The sequence below is a fragment of the Gossypium arboreum genome, chromosome 2 (genome assembly GCF_025698485.1).
Source record: "Gossypium arboreum isolate Shixiya-1 chromosome 2, ASM2569848v2, whole genome shotgun sequence".
Classification (NCBI taxonomy): Eukaryota; Viridiplantae; Streptophyta; class Magnoliopsida; order Malvales; family Malvaceae; genus Gossypium; species Gossypium arboreum.
Genome location: NC_069071.1, coordinates 67662009 through 67681290, shown reverse-complemented (window position 1 = coordinate 67681290; position 19282 = coordinate 67662009). Strand labels below are relative to the sequence as shown.

At 30.4% G+C, this 19282-nt stretch overlaps 1 long non-coding RNA gene and 1 other non-coding gene across 2 annotated transcripts; one reads left to right on the top strand and one right to left on the bottom strand.

The window, feature by feature from the left end:
• Positions 1-12297: 12297 nt before the first annotated feature.
• TRNAS-UGA (transfer RNA serine (anticodon UGA)) lies at positions 12298-12379 on the bottom strand. Its single transcript has one exon. It is a non-coding gene; the product is annotated as a tRNA-Ser (tRNA).
• A 5384-nt stretch (positions 12380-17763) lies between these two features.
• On the top strand, positions 17764-19044 carry LOC128283685 (uncharacterized). Its single transcript, XR_008274091.1, has 2 exons — positions 17764-17908; positions 18825-19044. It is a non-coding gene; the product is annotated as an uncharacterized LOC128283685 (long non-coding RNA).
• The last annotated feature ends 238 nt before the right edge of the window (positions 19045-19282 follow it).

The window sequence follows — 19282 nt, the reverse complement described above, 5'->3', positions numbered from 1 at the left end:
TTGGTGTTCATTGTTGAAGAATACCCCTTTAGGGGTTTCGTGGAAGAGGTGGAGAAATTGTTCATTTAGAGTTCATGGTTAAGAACTTGTTCATTGAGAATTCATGTCAAGGTAGAGATTGTTAAAGTTGTGTGACATGAATCCATATGGAACTAAACTTCTTCTATTTGAAAATCTTTTTCAACCTTTAAATAGATGTTGTCGAAACTCCTCTTATATCATTCAATTTTTAACATTAGTGAATTTTCTTCTCCTCTACCCGTGGTTTTTTCCTGAAAGGATTTCCATGTAAAATTTGTGTGTTTTATTTTTCTTTCTTACTGCTTTACGATTTTTCCATATTGACATTATCGACGTTCAATTTATCACCTGTAATGTTTTTTTCATATTGAATTAATGACAAAATCATTACATTCAACATTTATAATCTTTTCTGTTTCTTTTTCTTTTTTTTTGGGGGGGAATTTATAAACTTCAATTAGGGGTGCAAAACAAACTAACACTAATAAGAAAATTCAAATTTATATTGATCATTATTGTTAAAACAAAAAAAAAGTTAATTTATCATAACGTTGACCAAAATATCATCATTCAATTTATCACTAATTTATCATTTCCGCCCATAATATAATTTTTTTCAAAATCATTGAACCCCAAACCCGTTGTTATTCTAAACTCAAACTTTAAACCCAAATCTAACCCTTAAATCAACATACAAAACAAACTAGCATTATCATCTCATTTCATCAATATCTAAACAAAAAATGTAGCAACCACCAAACCAATACCTCACCTTTTTCGTTCTTTCTTGCTTTCCCTCTCCATTTCTTTGCTTTCCTTAACAACCTAAGTATGACAACTCCTGCACAAGGACTCGTCAAATTATCAAACTAGGTGAAGAAGCGACAACATAGTGGACCACAGTAGCATGATGTCATTAAAGCTTCAAAAAATCCACAGTAGCATACTGGAATGGCATGAGCTTCTTCCATTGTAGCTTTCTTACCTTCGAATCATACACCTTCTCCTCTACCTTGTAACACCCCTCACTTGTCCTGGTGGCTGGTACGAATGGGAAATGCCACAGAAGCGTGTATAAGCAAGAAGTTTCAATTTTATTTAAGATTTAAAAGTTTAAAACATTTTTATAAAATAATTAAAATATGTTTTAGACAAACTAAAAGTTTTAAAAAACAATTTAAGATAATTTAGAATTGATTCGGAGTTTATCGGAGGTGCTCGAAACCTAAAACCAACCCCAGAAGGTCAAAAAGGCTTAAAGCAATGTAAGGCTGAAATAGGGTGTAAAGTCGCAATGCCGGGAGATGCGAGGTTACGACATCACTTGCTGTCTGGTGATGTCGAGATGTTGCAACCTCGAAGTTGCAACGTCACTAAACATCCCAGAAACACTTAAAAACATCCTTAAGCACCATCAAACGATATCTCATGGTTTTAAATCATTTAAAACATTTCCAAATCTTATTTAAGCATAATCCCAAGTCATGGTTCAAACCAATTTATAACTCAAAGGTTGCCTTAATCATTTAACAAGTTACAATACCACTTGACATTACAAAATCCAAATAATTACAAACTCTTATAATAATCTAAGCCTCTACGTACATGCCAATAACCTATATAAATAACATATAATAATTAAAGAAAAACCTTAAAAAATTGATGGGTGATGTGATGCTCCCGAAAGCTTCAAGCTTCTTGTACAAGGTCTTTTAACTGTGCGTTTTAAACAACTAAAACATGAGCTTCAAAAGGTTAGTAGGTAGCCAAGGATAAATGTAACACCCCCACCCAACGCCTAGCCGGACGATCGACCAACGGAGAGGTTACACGAATCTAAATTATAACTTGAAGCATTAATTCTTGCATACAAACAACTTGTATAATATCACATATTATTCAAAATTTTATAAAGGCTAGCCAAAATAAACTACATATTCTAGAGTGAGATACCCCCATAAAAAAATCCATCTTTTCCATCATCCAAGACATTAAAATTAATACATCATTTTCATAGTTCAAAAATATAAGAAGTAGTAGCATAAGAACTCGAGTTTAAAGGTTTCCCCAATATGTACATGCTACAAGCAAAAGAAAATAGGCTCACAATAGGTCTGAAGATTCTGGCTTGGTCCCTCTCCTACTTTCCGTAAATAAATTTCTTCCTAAAAAACAGATAAGGGAATAAGGTAAGTTCATGTTGAACTTAGTGAGTCTGACATTGTATCCTACTCCATTTATGATTATATATATTATTTTCTCTTTTTTTTTTCTTTTTAATAACAAAATAATCTATCGTAAAAGAACAAGAGATGAACAACTTGATAGTAAGTATAAACTTAAATTGGCCAACATATCTGCAACTTTAGTTGATTTGATACTTCTCTTTACATTGGCTAACTTTTGCGTTTGTTACAATTCCCAATTAGACGAAGCTTGCGCATTCACATAGCACACACATCTACACAGCTCACGCCTTGGAACAACTCACATATTACCACAAATCCGAGTTAAAATAAATTTTAATATTCTTTTCTGTGTTTACAGCATGATATGTGATATGTGTGAAAATTCAGTGTGAAAATTTTATCATTTGTGTGCTCGATTTTATAAAAAGACTTAATCACGTAAAATGTAAAAGTGGTTAGCTATTTGGTAAAGTGCTACATTGTTATGGCTTTTATAATATGGGGTTCTTATGATGTAATTTAACTATTATAAATATGCATGGACAAATATGGACAACCATTAAATAGTTTTCTAATTAAATACTTAAGGTTAAAATAGTAAAAAGTAAAATAAAATGTACTTAAATAAAATAAACATGAAATGGCCATGCATTTTAGTTCATAGCCGAATTGAATTGTATGTATGTATAAATACATTGCTGAATTGAATTTATCATGGAGTGATTTGTTAAGAGCATGAATCGATTGAATTATGGCATCTGAAAGCCCCGAACGAACCATAGGAATATTTAGGATACATATGTTATGACATAGGATTCCGGTATGTGATTTCGTGTAAGACCACGTCTGGGACGTTGGCATCGATTTGAGATTTACGTGTAAGACCATGTCTGGGACATTAAGACCACGTCTGGGATGTTGGCATCGATTTGAGATTTACGTGTAAGACCATGTCTGGGACATTGGCTTCGTATATGATTTCATGTAAGACCTTGTCTGGGACAGTGGCATCGATATTTAATTACATGAAAGACCTCGTCTGGAACGTTGGCATTGTACGAGCTTTTCGAGCTATCCGAGTATCCTTATTGATTCCAAATGGTTCAATGGGCAATGTTGAGTTAAGATTGAATGTGAAATTGAGCTAAATGGTTTAGGTTTGTGTGAAGTTAAATGTTCATGAAAATAAGGTAAGTATAGTACTTGAGATGATGATATAATTATGCATGTTAAAAGAGTGATTTATGTGTGCATGAGATAGTTTCTATTCGGCCAAGTTGAAATTATAATGCTAATGTTCATTTGATGATTTATTTGCTTATGACTTACTAAGCTATCCAAGCTTACTCTGTGTGTGTTCGATTGATGTTTTATATTTTGGAAGCTAGTTACGAGCTCGGGGATCGTCAAGGAAATCTGTCACACTATCTATCGCTATTTCAGTATTTTTAAAATCTTAAACTTCGAACCTATGGCATGTATAGGCTAGCATTTGTTTTGGTTGGTCTTGAAATTTGTATATATTTAGCTATGCGAAAATGGCTTGATCTTAATGCTAATGTTCTAATGTTTATGTAATTTTGGTCATGGTATATGTGTATGGTAAACTTGATATATGGATGATGGATGTGTTTTGGTTGTGGATTGTTAATGATCCTAATGATAGTGATTTTCAGTCATGTATTAGCTTAATTTGTAAATATAGATGATGGTTTTAATCTAATTTGTGATTCGACAATGGTGATTTAGTCATGTAGTTAATTGTTTAGTTATATGTTAATATTGAAATTGGTTGTATTCGTTATGTGTGGGCTATGCTATACTATGGATAGTTGTCAATTTGATATGGTTACTTTGAGTCAATTTTAAATGGCATGCTTGCATTAGTGAAATGGTTTAGAAATGGTGAATAATGTGTATAAGTATATTCGACTAAAGTATTAGACTCATATTAATGAGCATGTGATATGGTTTATGTTATGTATTGAATTTATCTTGGATAACTGGATATGTAGTTAAGTGATTGGTTATGTGTATGTATTTTAAGCATACGTATTAGGTGTACTTTTGGTGTTATTTGTGCTCAAAATGGCTCAAATCAATATGGTCATATATGCATAAACTTGTGTCAAGAGAAGAAGTATATTTGGTCTTGAAATGATGCTTTTTTAAATGAGTATATGTGCAGGAATGTCTAGTATAACGTGCGGTTAATTTAACTTAGATTAATGTGCATAACATGTGAATTGGTGTAGTCATGAATCAATTAATGGAATAAGATAATACTAATTCGGTAATTATGCTTAGATATGGCTTTAACATTAGGAAATATGCACATGGTATAATGGTAACTAAAGCATGTTTGGTCATTTTTTTTATATATCACCAATGCCACATAAATGAATGAAAAATTTAGTAGTGAAATATGGTTCGTTTGATGTTTAATTTGTACATGTGCAAAAGCTATATAATAAAAGGTTTGATATTCAACTAATGAAATAATTGTTTTGTTAAATGTTCTGTATATAATATGTTTTGATATATGCTAAATTATGTTTTAATTATGCAATGTTATGAATTTTATGATTTTAAGACTCGATATTTGATTAAGTTACAAGCATTGATGTGATTGAATTTCGAGTTGTGAAATGTAATGAATATCTATATAAACTTTGATATGACCGGTAATGCCTCGTAACCTTAATTCGGTGACAAATATAGGTTAGGGGTGTTACATTACTCATATAGACATAATTGCATGATGAGTAGCTTGAACATGATTTGCAGCTCCCATATAAGAGTGGTTAGTATAATATTCAACACGCCATAAACAAGTCACTGATGGTAGCCTTGCATATGAATATATTTTGAATAGTCTGAGCTAATCTTGCAGATAGACATATAGCATAAAACTTGGTGGATAATTTTGCAGGTTTATATTTGGTGGATATATACCTGCAGACTCATACTTGGTGGATATATACCTACGGGCTAATACTTGGTGGATACATACTTGCGGACTCATGCTTGGGGGAATGTCCCTACGGACTCATACTTGGAGGAATGTCCCTGTGGACTGTCTTATCTTGTAACTTGAAGACAAATCCTTGCTGATTGTCTTAACTTATAACTTGACCATGCTTGGCCATTCTGTGTACTATCCATCTGAACCTCTGCAAAGCTAAATAACTTATACATATACAATCTCAATTCATCCCAATTGAACCTCTGTAAAGCCAAACAATATGTGGCACAAAGTGCACAACATGACATCTCATTATTCCTTCATCTCAAATCATCAGATACCTCCTATGCTCCGCATACAAATCATTATCATCAAAATAACTCTTTTCAACAATCAACAAGCCCACACGTTCAGCTAATCATACAACTCAGTGACACACAACAAAGTATACCAAACATTTTAGCATAAATGTTGGTATACATTACAATCAGAAGAAGGTTCAACAAAATACCTTGATCAATAACATTTTACTTAGCATATAGTTTATCAATACCACAAACCTGTGCTCATAACCAGACATGTGTTTGCACTTCAACACTTAACATGCATCAATATTTCAGTAGAAAATCTCATAATAGAGCAACATCTCATCATTAGCAGAACATGCAATATAATTTTCCAAGGACCACAATCCAACTCACAGCATTGAAACATGCAAGACAAAAATTGAAAGTTTGAGTTTAAGAACTCACCAGCAAAATACCAAGAAGTTGAATCCTCCTCCATCCAATTAAATTTTCTTTGATGCTTGGACCTCCTCCTTCGGCTTTAATAAAAATTCGTAAATTCCATGATTATCCAGCTAAATTGTAAATTCCTACCCACATGCAAGTCGGTTTCTTCCCTTCTATTCTCATCGTTCCAGAGCAAATAACCAATAAAGGAATGAAAGATGAAAATGAATTTCCAGCACAATCTCCAACCCCAGTTAACTACTCTCCATATATCCCCCATTACCCTTTCCCACTATCTTCAAATAACATTTTCAAATTTAAGGACATCAACATTTTGTCATCCACTTATCTAATCTTATAGTTACAATTAAACTAATTTAGTTGAAACCCAAATATCTAATAACCGGCCATACAAGGACTTTCCAATTTACTATATTGCCCAAATTAAACTAAAATCATTATAATTTTGCACAAAATAATTCCATAGGATCAAATCGAAATAAATTTAAATAAGCTAAGAATATGATTCAAATAATCCAAACTTTAATTTGACAATCCAGGTGTGACAATAAACCTACTTATCCTATTCCTTATTAACGTTGAGCCCCTTTAAGCATGTCATATAAGATTCACTTCAGCCAAATTCTAAAGCTATACTAATCAATTCTGTAACACCCCAAACCTGACCTAGACGTTATGGCCGAATCTTGAAAATTACATTAACGACGTGCGAAATTATTTATTTATTTTGAAAAAAATAGAGGATTGAGTTTGAAATCATAAAAATTTCTAAGATTGACTAATTTTTTCTCTTCGAAAAATATTTAGTAAAATGTATTTATTTTTAAAAAAGAAAAGCGTCATTTAATTATAATGTTGTTTGAAAACATCTAAATATGAAGGATCTTATATTATAATTATAAAAATGATTTCTTACAAAGAAGGCCGCAACGATTTTCATAAATCTATTTAGGAAATTTACGAATTATCATTTTGTTTAAAATTTAGGAAAAACATAATTAATTTAGAAAAATGGCATTATTAAAAACACTTAAAATCCCATAATTTTGCATGCATGTGTGATAGTTTAAAGTCATAAAAATATAAATCATAACCAAAATAAAATTAAAGTCCATAGTCCAAAAGTCCACAAAAACACAACCTACAATCCAAATAGTTAAAAGTCCAATAAATATCAGTGATGTAAAATTTTCCGAGAGGCTCCACCAAGAGCTGATCCAAGTCCTATGTTTGAGTGTTACTTGAAAAGTTGAAACACTAATGGGGTGAGCTTTTTTTTTAGCCAGTCTGAGATTAACTCAAACTCATTCACAACATAAAACATATACTATACAAAGTCATAAAATCACATATCTCAATATTTCATAAGCATATCACGCATGATGATGTCAATGCATAATTCATAAAACAATGTAGATTTTAGTAAAAATGATCCTCCCCATATCCGCTACACACCATAATCGAGTTTACCCAGAACTCGACCAAACAACACACCAAATTGTGAACAGTGTCATAGTAACGTAGATAAACTGCCATATAATTAGAATCATGAATTGTGTCACATCAATGCAGATAAACTACCATATACTTCCATCTTTCAGGCATCCCACCCCATGCATGTGATATGGCCAAAACACTTAAAATCATATAGGCATGTTTAGCATGCAAATCACATATGTACTCAAGGTACCAAATTTTCACATCTTATTTTCATACGACTATCACATATTTCATATAATCACATAACATGAAAATGAAATATGCATATTTTTCATATTATTAGCAAACATCAATATCACACAACATACATTTCATAAGTATACGGTTTAAGAAAAACACTTACTTAATAGAAATTCATAAGGATGACTTATCTCACTTTATGGATACATATAGTATCCCCATCAAACAACATTATTTTAATTGCAACATTTTTATCAATATAATAATATTCTTAATTAAGTTAGTGTTAAAACTCACACTTGATCCGATGTGTAATTAATCTCCTAGAACACCCAGTCAAGGATCTACAATTAGATTTCCTAATCAAACAACAAATGGCGATCTTGAGTTAAGACTATCATCTTTAAGGTTAATACAACAAATCGATTATCAATTATTATTAACACTTATCCTTAAAAAATCTCTCAGATTAGCGATTTAATCCCAACGGCTAACGGCCTCTCAAGTTGATGTCGAGTGACCCCTCTACACATAATATGTATGAAATATTAATCATTATGAAAATAAATCACTAAGGTCCTCCCTTAAGTTATCGGCCATGGGAAAATAATAGAGAGGAGAAACTATTTCTACACTCCTTTAATACTTACTCTAACATGAACGAAACGGATGATCAATGAAACGATTTGATCACGAATCAAAGGAGAAGAAATGATCTAAGAAGTGGATTTATTCGAAAATAAATCCAAGGAAAGGTAAAGTTCAAATTAGGATTTAAATAAAATAAAATAAAATAAAAATAATGAGTATTTGAAATGAATAAGAAAACAAGAAGAGATCTCCACCGTCGGTGATGGTGCTACGGTGGTGACGGCGACAATGATCCTTGATAAAGGCACAGTTCTGGTGGAGGGGAAAGAAAAGAGGTGGGTTCGATCACTTCTTTTAAAAAAGAGAGAATAGAATAAAAAAATAAGAAAAAGATAAAATGCACAGTGGTGCACGGTGGGTGTTATGGTGGAGGAGGCGACGCTTGCAGAGAAAAGGGAAGGGAAGATGCGGCAAGGCAGTGGCTTGACGATGAGGTGGTGGTGGTGCAAGGCTAGCTACGGTGGAGGAGAAGAGAAAAGAAAATAAAAAGAAAAATGAAGGGTAACCAAAAAGAGAGAAAAAAATGAAAAAGGGAGAGGTTGGGGATGAGCTAATGGTGGGATAGTAATGAGAGGAAGGGTATGCCAAATTGGGTGAGAAGGATTATGGTCAACCATGGCTAGGTTCATTGAACCTCACACAAGGCATTTGTAAAGAGAAAAGGGAAGAGAAGGAGACAAGGGAGTGAAAAAGAGGATTATGTTTGGTTAAACATGGAATGTTGACTAACAAAAGATGGAAAAAAAACTCCCTAAGCAAGGCATGTATGGGTGGACGGCAAAGGTGTTTTTAGGACTTAGGAATTTCACCAAAAAAATTAATTAAAAATATGTTAAATTGGTGACTTAAACTTAGGACCTCTAAGATAACTTTAGAGCACTCAACCACTAGGCCAATCATTTGTTTTTAACTTAGAACATAGTAAGTAAAATATATGGCATATGACTAATTCATTTAAATTATTCGAATTTTGGGGCCCAACTTATATTTTAATGATTCATTAGGCAATAGCTTATGAAAAGTTCATGCAGAGATTACTCTCCCTCATTTTAAAGCTTTATTTCTAAACTTTTCAAAGCATGCATATACATATATTTATCATTTATGGCACTTATTTTCTATTGGATCCATCCATTCCATTGTAATTTCCTTAACTAGGGCATATACTTTTAGAGTACCTTATCAATTTAAATTCTCATTTGCTTAGCTATACATTTACCTTATTTTCATCCATTTTAGTAATAAAACATTTAGTTCTTGACCTTAACTTTTGCTTTTATCCATCTATAGTCACATTTAAAATTAATTATCAACATTTAATCCATTATCGCCTATAATAAACTCTAGTAAAACTGACTCGCATATACAAGACTCCTTCACCACACCAATGAGCACTAAAGTGCTAAACTGTAAAATAGCGTAAAACATCCCTCCACCACACTAAAGAGCTAATAAGACCATAAACTACACCACACCATAATGCAAATAAGTGCAAGGCCCAAAGGTGATAAAAAGTGCACATAAGCGTGAAACCTATGACAAAACTCTAACACGCTATAGCCCTTAATTGGCATGTCAATTGTATGTTAACATTTTACTAAGTCTAGTAAGGCACATTATGATATTTACTCATATCATATATCCATATAAATCGTCACTACACTTATTTATTTTTTATAATCATTTCCACAATGGGTCATTATGACATAATATGTCTATATTTAGCAAAATTTAATCTTTCAAAACAGAATTTCCTACTTGAGTAGCTGTCAATAAATTATTTATTTGTCAATCCAAAAAATTCAAAATAAAAATCTGTTTGATATTTTAAAAATTATACTCTTGAACCTTTCAACCACAAAATTTCCAAAATTTATGCTTTTACACATGCTAGCAAAATTTAAAGGTTAGGGCAGAGTTGCTGGCCTACTACCAAACAACTGTGACCTCTCTTCATTCAAAAATAATTTAATTTTAAACTATAATTTATAAAAATTCACCATTTATTTTATTAGAAACTATACTTAATAAGAGTTTTATAAATATAAGGCTTGTGTTCTAATTCATTTTATACAATTCTTAACAAATTTTCAAAGTCGAAACAAAGGATGCTACTAACAAATTCAACCTTCCCTCATAGTTATCTCTTATTGTATAATTTGGATGCAAGTTCTGTTTGTTCCAATGAAAACTAGACTCTATAAGATTTAAAACCATATGTGGCTTAACTTCTAATTCAATTTCTTCATTTTTGGTGAATTTTCGAAGTCACACTACTATTGCTGTCCAAAATTGTTTTAGTACAAATGTTGATAACCAAATTATTCAAGTCACATATTAAACACATTCACCCAAAAATACATTTCATATTTATTTATATAATAAATCACATGTTTATTACACTATTTTCATATTAATAACTTAAATTTATTATTATCCTAAACATTTTAGCATAAGAAAAATAAGAATATCCAATGATACTTACCTCTTGGATGCCTAAATACTGAAAATCAAGTTTCCAAATACTTGTTTGCATTTTCTCAATTCTCATACAAAAAATATATCAAAATATTAATAGCAAAATTTTCTGAGCTTTCTCATAACCATTAAATTTGAATATCGAGCTAGGAGAGTTGGAAAAAAAACCATTCTTACCTTGATGAAACTTTCTATCTCTATCTTCATTTTCTCGTACTAAAACTCCTTTAACCCTAGGCTACCACTAAATAAACTGATGGAGGAATTTAGCTTAGGAGGTTGTTTCATAGAACTTTTGACAAAATCTCAAGGTGGTATTTTTTAGGGAACATGAAGAAAAAGACAAGAAAATGAAAAAGAAGAAGGGAACTAGCCATGGGAGGCTACTACCTACTTGGAAAAGAGAAAAATGAAGGCTGATGAGGCTCTTTTTCCTCATAAAAAGACCAACAAATGGACCCGAGGCCCATGTTCAACTATTCAAGTCCAATTTTTGTGATCCAATTCTTTAATATGAGGTTCCAACAATCCAAAATATTTTCAAATATAAAATATCACACTTAAATATTATTTCCATCATAAAAGTCTCGAGAATTGATCAAATTACCCTTTCATAGCAAAATTATTATTTTACCCCTTTTGTTCATTTTCACTATTTCTTCTCAAAATTTGATACTTAGACCAATTCAAATTCATATGTAAAATTCATAATAATTCTTCAATATAACACCATAAGCAGCAAGAATTATAGTTTTTCTCTTTTCTCACAACAATAGGAAAATAACAATTTAGTCCCTCTACTTCTATTTTTTTTCAATTTAGTCCTAAAAGTGATTTTCACACTACCGAGTCATATTCCAATTTATTTTCATGTCAAATAGGCAATAAAAACTCTTAATTTCATTTTTTTAATTTTTCATTTTAGTCCTTTAACATTTCAATATTTGTTATTTAGTCCTTTCATCACATTTTCACCTATAAAGTTCTTTTCATTAAATCCCATAAAATTCTTTTATTTGAAAAATTTTCCAATTTTCTCAATAATTCACTATACCCACTATCAAAATAGTGCCATGTGTCAAACTGGAAATTTGAGATTTTACTAGTATGAGTCCTTTTATAAACATTAAACAATTTAAAATGATATTAAATGATTTAATTATTTTTGGAGAAATCCACTTAATGACATATAAAAATATATAGACATGTGGCGATAGAATCCACTTTTCATGACATCTCAATCAGCATTTCGTTTGGTGTTTAATCGAAGAATAACCAAAACAATCAAAATTCTTAACGACAATACTTCAATTAACAAAAAATTTAAAGTGAATAAAATAAGATCACAACACTTTTAAAATGACTATCGAAATAATTTACCTTAAAATAAAAAACAAACTTTAGTGCATGCTAGTTACAATATATGATTTCTTCTTCTTGTTGCTATCCTTGTGACAGCTTATAATTGCCATGTCCGATCCTCATTTATAGCGAGTGGGGGACTCTTTTATGAGTTGGACGTATGTTCGGGAAAAAAACCAAAACAAAATGTACAAAACGTCGACAGCAGGGTTCGAACCTGCGCGGGCGGAGCCCAACAGATTTCAAGTCTGTCTCCTTAACCACTCGGACATATCGACGGTTTTGTTAAGCGGACTTGAAAGTATTTTATTACTCTTTATCAAAAAAGTCCAACTTTATACGCAGGCTGTTGATATGCTTTCAACAAACCTAGTAATATTACTTACAGTACAGTAGAAAAGGAAATACCCAAAAATAAGAAAAAGTAAGATCAACATGACATGAATTTTTTTTGGTATATCAAAGTTTTCATAAGACGCCACTTAATTATAATTAAAATAAATTTAAAGGAGGTTTCACACATAATACATTTATTTATTATGAGACTCGAAATTGAGATTTTAAAGTTTATAAAACTTTAATCTTATGATTTAGTTAAAGTTTTATTGATAACATGATATTGATTTAAATACATATGTATATAATATTTTAAATGTGGTTATGATATTTAATAAATATAGTATAAATATATAGATTCCGTATTGGTATTTTTTAAAATTTTTGTAAATTGAAATTGTATTGTTATTTTTATCTAACATATATATTTACAGGCTTGGAGTAGCTTGGGAATGTGGCCACCCAGGGTCTAAGACTGGAAGGGGGCAAAAGAAATTTTTCAACTTTTAACATGGAAAAAAATATTTAGTCTTTTAAGTCTTCTCATTGACGCTTAATTGCAGGCATAAAAAGAAAAGAGAAAATGGCTCTATTTTTTTATTTTATTACTAGTATATGTTTTTATTTTATTATATTACATTTTATAATTTTTTTAAAAGGGTCCCAATTTATTGTTTTACCTGGAGTCTCAAAAATATTAAGAGTGGGACTGCATATTTATATAAAAGTATAAATTTAGAGAAATTTTGAATCGATGAAAAATATATTTTATTATATTCATTATATTACTAAATTGATATTAAAAATAATATATTAACATATTATTAATTAGAATATGATAATAAAAAGAAATATTAATTAACATAATAATATATTAATGTGAAATTAATTAACTTAGTTGTATATTTTAAAAGTTGTACAAAAATAGATCATAACGTTTCATATATAGTATTAATTAACAAAATTTTTAAATCTAAAAATCATTGGATATAATTAAAAATTAAAAAAATCGTAGATAAATAAAACATAAACATTAAATATGATAAAAATATTAAAATAATATAATTATAATTATAAGGAATAATATTTGGTATTGAGTGGAGTTTTAGACTTCACAAGTAAGATTAGGGGTTGACAAGTGCCGATAGATGTATAATATAATATTTAAAAATAAATATTTAAAAAAGATACACATGACAATTTTTAAGATTGTTTGTGGAATAAAAATGTACATAACCAATATGCCAAATACTAACCCTAATTAATTGTAATTATGCTATTAATAATATATTAAATTATTATGGTGGCACTTTTATCTTTTCATACTTTTATTCTTTAAATAAAAGAATTAAAATTATAAATCTAAGGACACATGTTCAATAATATTAAAATATAAATTCATTACCATTTCACCTATATACATTAAATAAATTTTAAAAGATAATATTTTTAACATAAAATGTTTTCTTTCACCCATATCATAAGAGTGATAAAATTTAATAAAAATAATTTTAATTATATTTATTTTATAAATAACTTTTTCATTATTAGTGTTATCGTATTTATCACTTAATTAAGAAGATAAAAAAATCACTTAATTAGTGGTATAATTATATATCAAATGAAACTAAGACTCAACACTATAAATAAGTACATTTGCAAGACATTTTAATTCAAACAACATCTAAAGAATCACTATTTAATCATATGACGTGTAACAAAAGCATGTATTATAGGGCGTGCTTTCTGATTTTTTAACATATTAACTCTTTTGGTCAAATGATTAAATGTTAGTGGTTTTGTCTTTGAGTTCCGGGTATGATTCATTTCTTACTCAGATTTGTATTTTTATTTCAAGTTGTTTTAAGCTTTACTTTTATTTTTAATTACTAATTTTAACACATTAGTTCTTTTAGATAGATGGTTAATTAATAGTGTTTTTATCCTTGAGTTTCAAGTTTGGTTTCTATTCTAAACACATTTGTATTTTTTTATTGGCTTAATTGTGTAAAAAGCCCTCAAACTTTTTCTAAAAAAAATAATTAAACTTCTGTTTTTTTTTCACTCAATTGGGTACTTGAGTTACCAAAATGCATATAAAAGACCTCAAATTTTTTCAAAAAAAACAAAAGCAATTAAGCCCCCCCATTTTTTTTGCACTCAATTGGGTATTTAAATTACCAAAATGCATAAAAAAGGCGGTATTTAGAGGGTGGTAGGGTCCCGCCCTAAAATAAATTTTTTTTCATTTAAGCCCTTTACAATTTATAAAATTTTAAATAGTAATGCTAAAATTGCACTTTGACCCACCAAAAATGATAAAATTTTGATTTAATCCTCTAAAAATTATAAAGATATAGGCTTTTAAAATGGCGAAATTACATTTTTACTATCACAAAATATATAATTTAATTCAGCCAAAAAAAAATTTTATAACTTCCCTGTCCCCCCAAGTTGTATTTCTGGATCTGCCACTGAAAAATGCCCTTTGACCATTAACTTTAACGTCTGACGTTAAAGTTATAAACAAATTATAAAAAGCTTTTATTTGGTACGATAAATTTTATAATTTTTTACAAATTTTATATTTCTTTATATTTTTATAATTTTCTTATGACTATAAAATTTATAAATTGTTTCTATATTTCTATATATTTTATAATTTTTATGATTTTATAAAATTTTACAAGTTTTAATAATTGTTTTACAATTTTATATTTTTTATTAAAATTTAATTATTTTTATAAATTTTATTATTTTTATTTTTATCAATTTTTGTCACATGTCACGTCGTACTTGTGACATGTGGTAACTTTAACTGCAAAAAAATAAGGCGCGTAAACCGTTAAAGTTAATGGTTAAAGGGCCTTTTTCAAAGGTGGATCTAGAAATACGACTTAGGGGTAGGGCGAAGTTAGAAATTTTTTTGGGTGGGTCGAATTAAATTATATATTTTTATGATAGTAAAATGTAATTTCTCTAGCAACGACGCCAACAACTTGACGGCCACTACACGTACGAACTTCCGGACTGAACATATTGCAACAAATAAATATATAATTAAACAGCGGTGTCCGCAAGTATATGGATCAAATTGTAAATAGAAGAATGTTACAACGAAGCACTTTGAAAAGTATTTCGAGGATCGTACCTAAGAAAGGTTGAATTAAACTTAAATTAATTTTCTGCACTAATAGGTCTAAATAGTACTAATCTAAAAACATTTTGCAAAAAATCAAAATTAAAATTGATCAACCAAAATAACATAAATGTTCTAATATGAAGATAACAACATAACAATCGAAATTAATTTCAATTAATAGACAAAAGATTAACTCACTTCAGTGTTCCTAATTAACTTTAGAACTTGGATTTTATTGAGTTAGCTATTAATTAACTAGTTATTACCTCTCGGCCTCCAACTAATTAACTAATCGACCAATATATGCTCATCTCTCGACCTCACTTTTTACTCAATAAACTTATCTCTTGATCTCGTTTATCCTAAATTACTTCCTAGGATTTAATCGCACATAATTTAAATCAACTAACTCGGATTTAAACCTTAATTCATCTATTAATTAGTCACACATCCGTTCGTTAGTCTTCCTAAGGAAACTAGCCATTCATGGATCTATATACAATAACCCCTAAACTCATATTTAACATACAAAATAGTAAATGAAATAAAAGAAGTAAATAAGAAAATAAATCCGTCTCAATGTCGATTTTTGCACGAAAGCGGGATTTCCTTTAACAGTTGCAAAGATAATTCCAATTGCGACTGGAAACCAAAAAGAAATAAATAAAAACTATTAAGTTCAAAGCTTGGATCAAAATGGAATCCCAGTTACATATGAACAAAAAACTATTTAGAGGAATAAATTGAAAGAAAATAAAAACTAAAATAAAAACCTAAAATTAACTAAGTGGCTCACTTGGCCAAGCCTCCTCAAATGAGGCTAAAAATGTCTATTTATAGATTTTATGTTCTAACCTAATAGGGATTAATTAGCAGCCCAAACATCTAATTACTTTACATTGTGTGGACTAAAATACCTATAATTAAAATTTTTGATTGTCGCCCGGTGTCACGACATTATAGGACCAATGTCGTGAAACTGCCTTTCGAATGGGAATATTGTGGCTTCGAAGTCTGGTGTTTGAACACCACTCCTTGGTGTCGCGACGATGTAGTTGTCCTTTATCTTCTTAGCTCAAAAATAGTGTCCTACACATTAAATGAAATCGTTAAATCATCCCTAGGCCTATAGTGGCCCATTAGGTCATGGCATTACTTAAAATTGCGTAAAAATGCTTATTTTTCATAAATTAAACCTAAGATATCCACTTATATCCTCACCACCTTATATCCATTTCTCTCACCTTCCTTATTTCTCCATTTACTAAGGCATCGTATAATATTCATGAGTACAATCTTCTGAGCTCATATTATATTTTTTCTGAAAAATGTGAGGGTATTTTTTCCCAAATCACTTTGCCTTTTCTTTTTTATCGAGATTTTCTCGATTGACATTTTGCCTTATTTTCTACAAGCTCAAAATTCTTATACTTACAAATTCGTAGTGCACTCATTTTTTTATCTTTTGAAACCACTGTAATGTATCTACCTAATCCTTCAATAACAATGGTTGGACATCTAAATCCGTGCAAGGACCAAAAAATTAAAGGATCAAATAGAATATTCGTTAGGCTTAAAGTTTCATTTTTGGTTCATCAAGAAAATGGATTCAAGCTCGAATTAAGTACTAGGGAAATTTTTACAGGATAGCTTTTTGGCTCCAAAATTTGTCTACCAAACAATGCCTTAGGTTGTCTCTAGGTAATTGTAACACCCCAATTTTCGGGAATCCTGTGAATGTTGGCATAGGTTTAATTATGTTAGTGGGCCTCTAGAAAGCCCAAACTTAAGATAGAACCCGACAATTTTAGTTAATTTTTGTTCCATAAGAAAAAGGGGGTGAAATTATGAAATAGGACCTATGTGAAAATGTTTGAAAATGCTATAGGCTAAATTGAAGTGGCCAAATAAATAGGAGTGCAAAATAGGAGGATTTGCATGACAAACCTCCCATTTTACATGAAGTGGCCAGCCATCATGTTGTTGTAGACAAAATGTACACTTGATATCCATAATTTATGGTACAAATTGATACAAATTGATAATAGGTTAGGTAAATGTTCAATGATAATAGGTTAGATAAGTGTTCCATGATAATGGGTTAGGTAAATGTTTCATAATAATGGGTTAGGTAAATGTTTCATGATAAGAATTTCATGTCTTTTGTATTAAAGAATTAAATGGATGAAATATGAAGTTTTATTAAAAGAAAATGGGTGAAAAGAACAAAGTTTTGTCCATCTTTGTTCATCATTGCTGAAAGTTAGAGAAGAGAAAGGAGAGGAGAAAGCTCTTGAATATTTGGTCATTAGGAGGAGGAAAATTGAAGGTAAGTTCTTGGTACCTTGCTTCTATTTTAAGGTTCATGAGTTCTTCTTGATTCTACCTTAACTCTTGAAGTATATTTTGATTTTTAGTTGTGTTGTGAGCATTTAGTCATGAATTAAAATGAAGGAAATGGTTGTTGTTTCATGTTCTTTTGATGAAAAATGGAAGATAGGTGAAGTTGAGCCAAACAAATGAGCATGCATGTGCCTTAGATGTTAAAGGGAAAAATCAGCTAACATGTTGTGCTTTAAAATGATGAAATGGAGATTATACTTAAGTAAAATCATAGATATGTGATGATTGATTGGTGATATACATGTTTAAATAACATGCATGCAAGGTATGTGTGAAAGAGTGATTTGGTAATAAATCTGCTTGGGACAGCAGCAGTAACGTGACTTTGGAAAATCACCATAAATTTTGGGAGAAGAATTAGAAGCTGAATAAATTATGTAATTAAAGCTTATTGAGTCTAGTTTCTAATGAAATAAACAAGAACATATTTTGAATTTTGTACAATGAGAAATTTGATTCGTAATGAAGAGTTGTCAGATTAGTCAAACAGTGAAACATGGGAAACTTTGAGAAAAATCTGGTATTGATTGGCTAAACCAAAAATTCTGAAAATTTTATGGATAAAATATATATGAGTCTATTTTCAGGGAAAATTAACGGCACTTGATTTGGAGTTTCGTAGCTCCAGTTATAAATAATTTAGTGACTGTTGCTCAGGAAGACAGCTTGCAGTGAAATTATGATTATGTGGTAAACATTGACAAAAATTTGTTAATGAGTTGCTTATTGATTTCTTATAAGCTTACTATGATCTGTAGGTGTGGTTGGCCGAATATTGTAAGGGGTTAATACGTAGTTTGTATTTGAATAGTTAGATTAACGTGTTAGTAATCCAATTGTAGGCGGTTCGTGTGTGGATCTCGTCAGCATATCGTCGCAAACAGGTGTGTAACTGACACCCTCTCATAGACTAGATTGGCAAAAGCCGAAAAGCCGAAATGCCGAAAAGTCGGTATTTTTGGAATTTGCGAGTGTGCGAATGCTCGTAAGATAGTTGGGTTTGTATATTTGGTAATCTAAAGTAATAAACTGCAGTACGCGCGATTTCGTACATTTTGATAATTTGGGCTTAATGGGCCAAAGATCGGGTTCATGGGCCAATGGGCCCAATTCGGTAAGTATGCGCGGTAAGTGTTCTGATAGTACGTAAATAGTTAGGATATGCATGAAAACCCTAAAAGTAGCTAAATTACTATAATACCCCTATGTATGGAAAATTACTATTATACCCCTAGGTGCAAAATTACCGTTATTGTAACACCCCGAACCCGAGACCGTCGCCGGAGTCGAACGCGAGGTG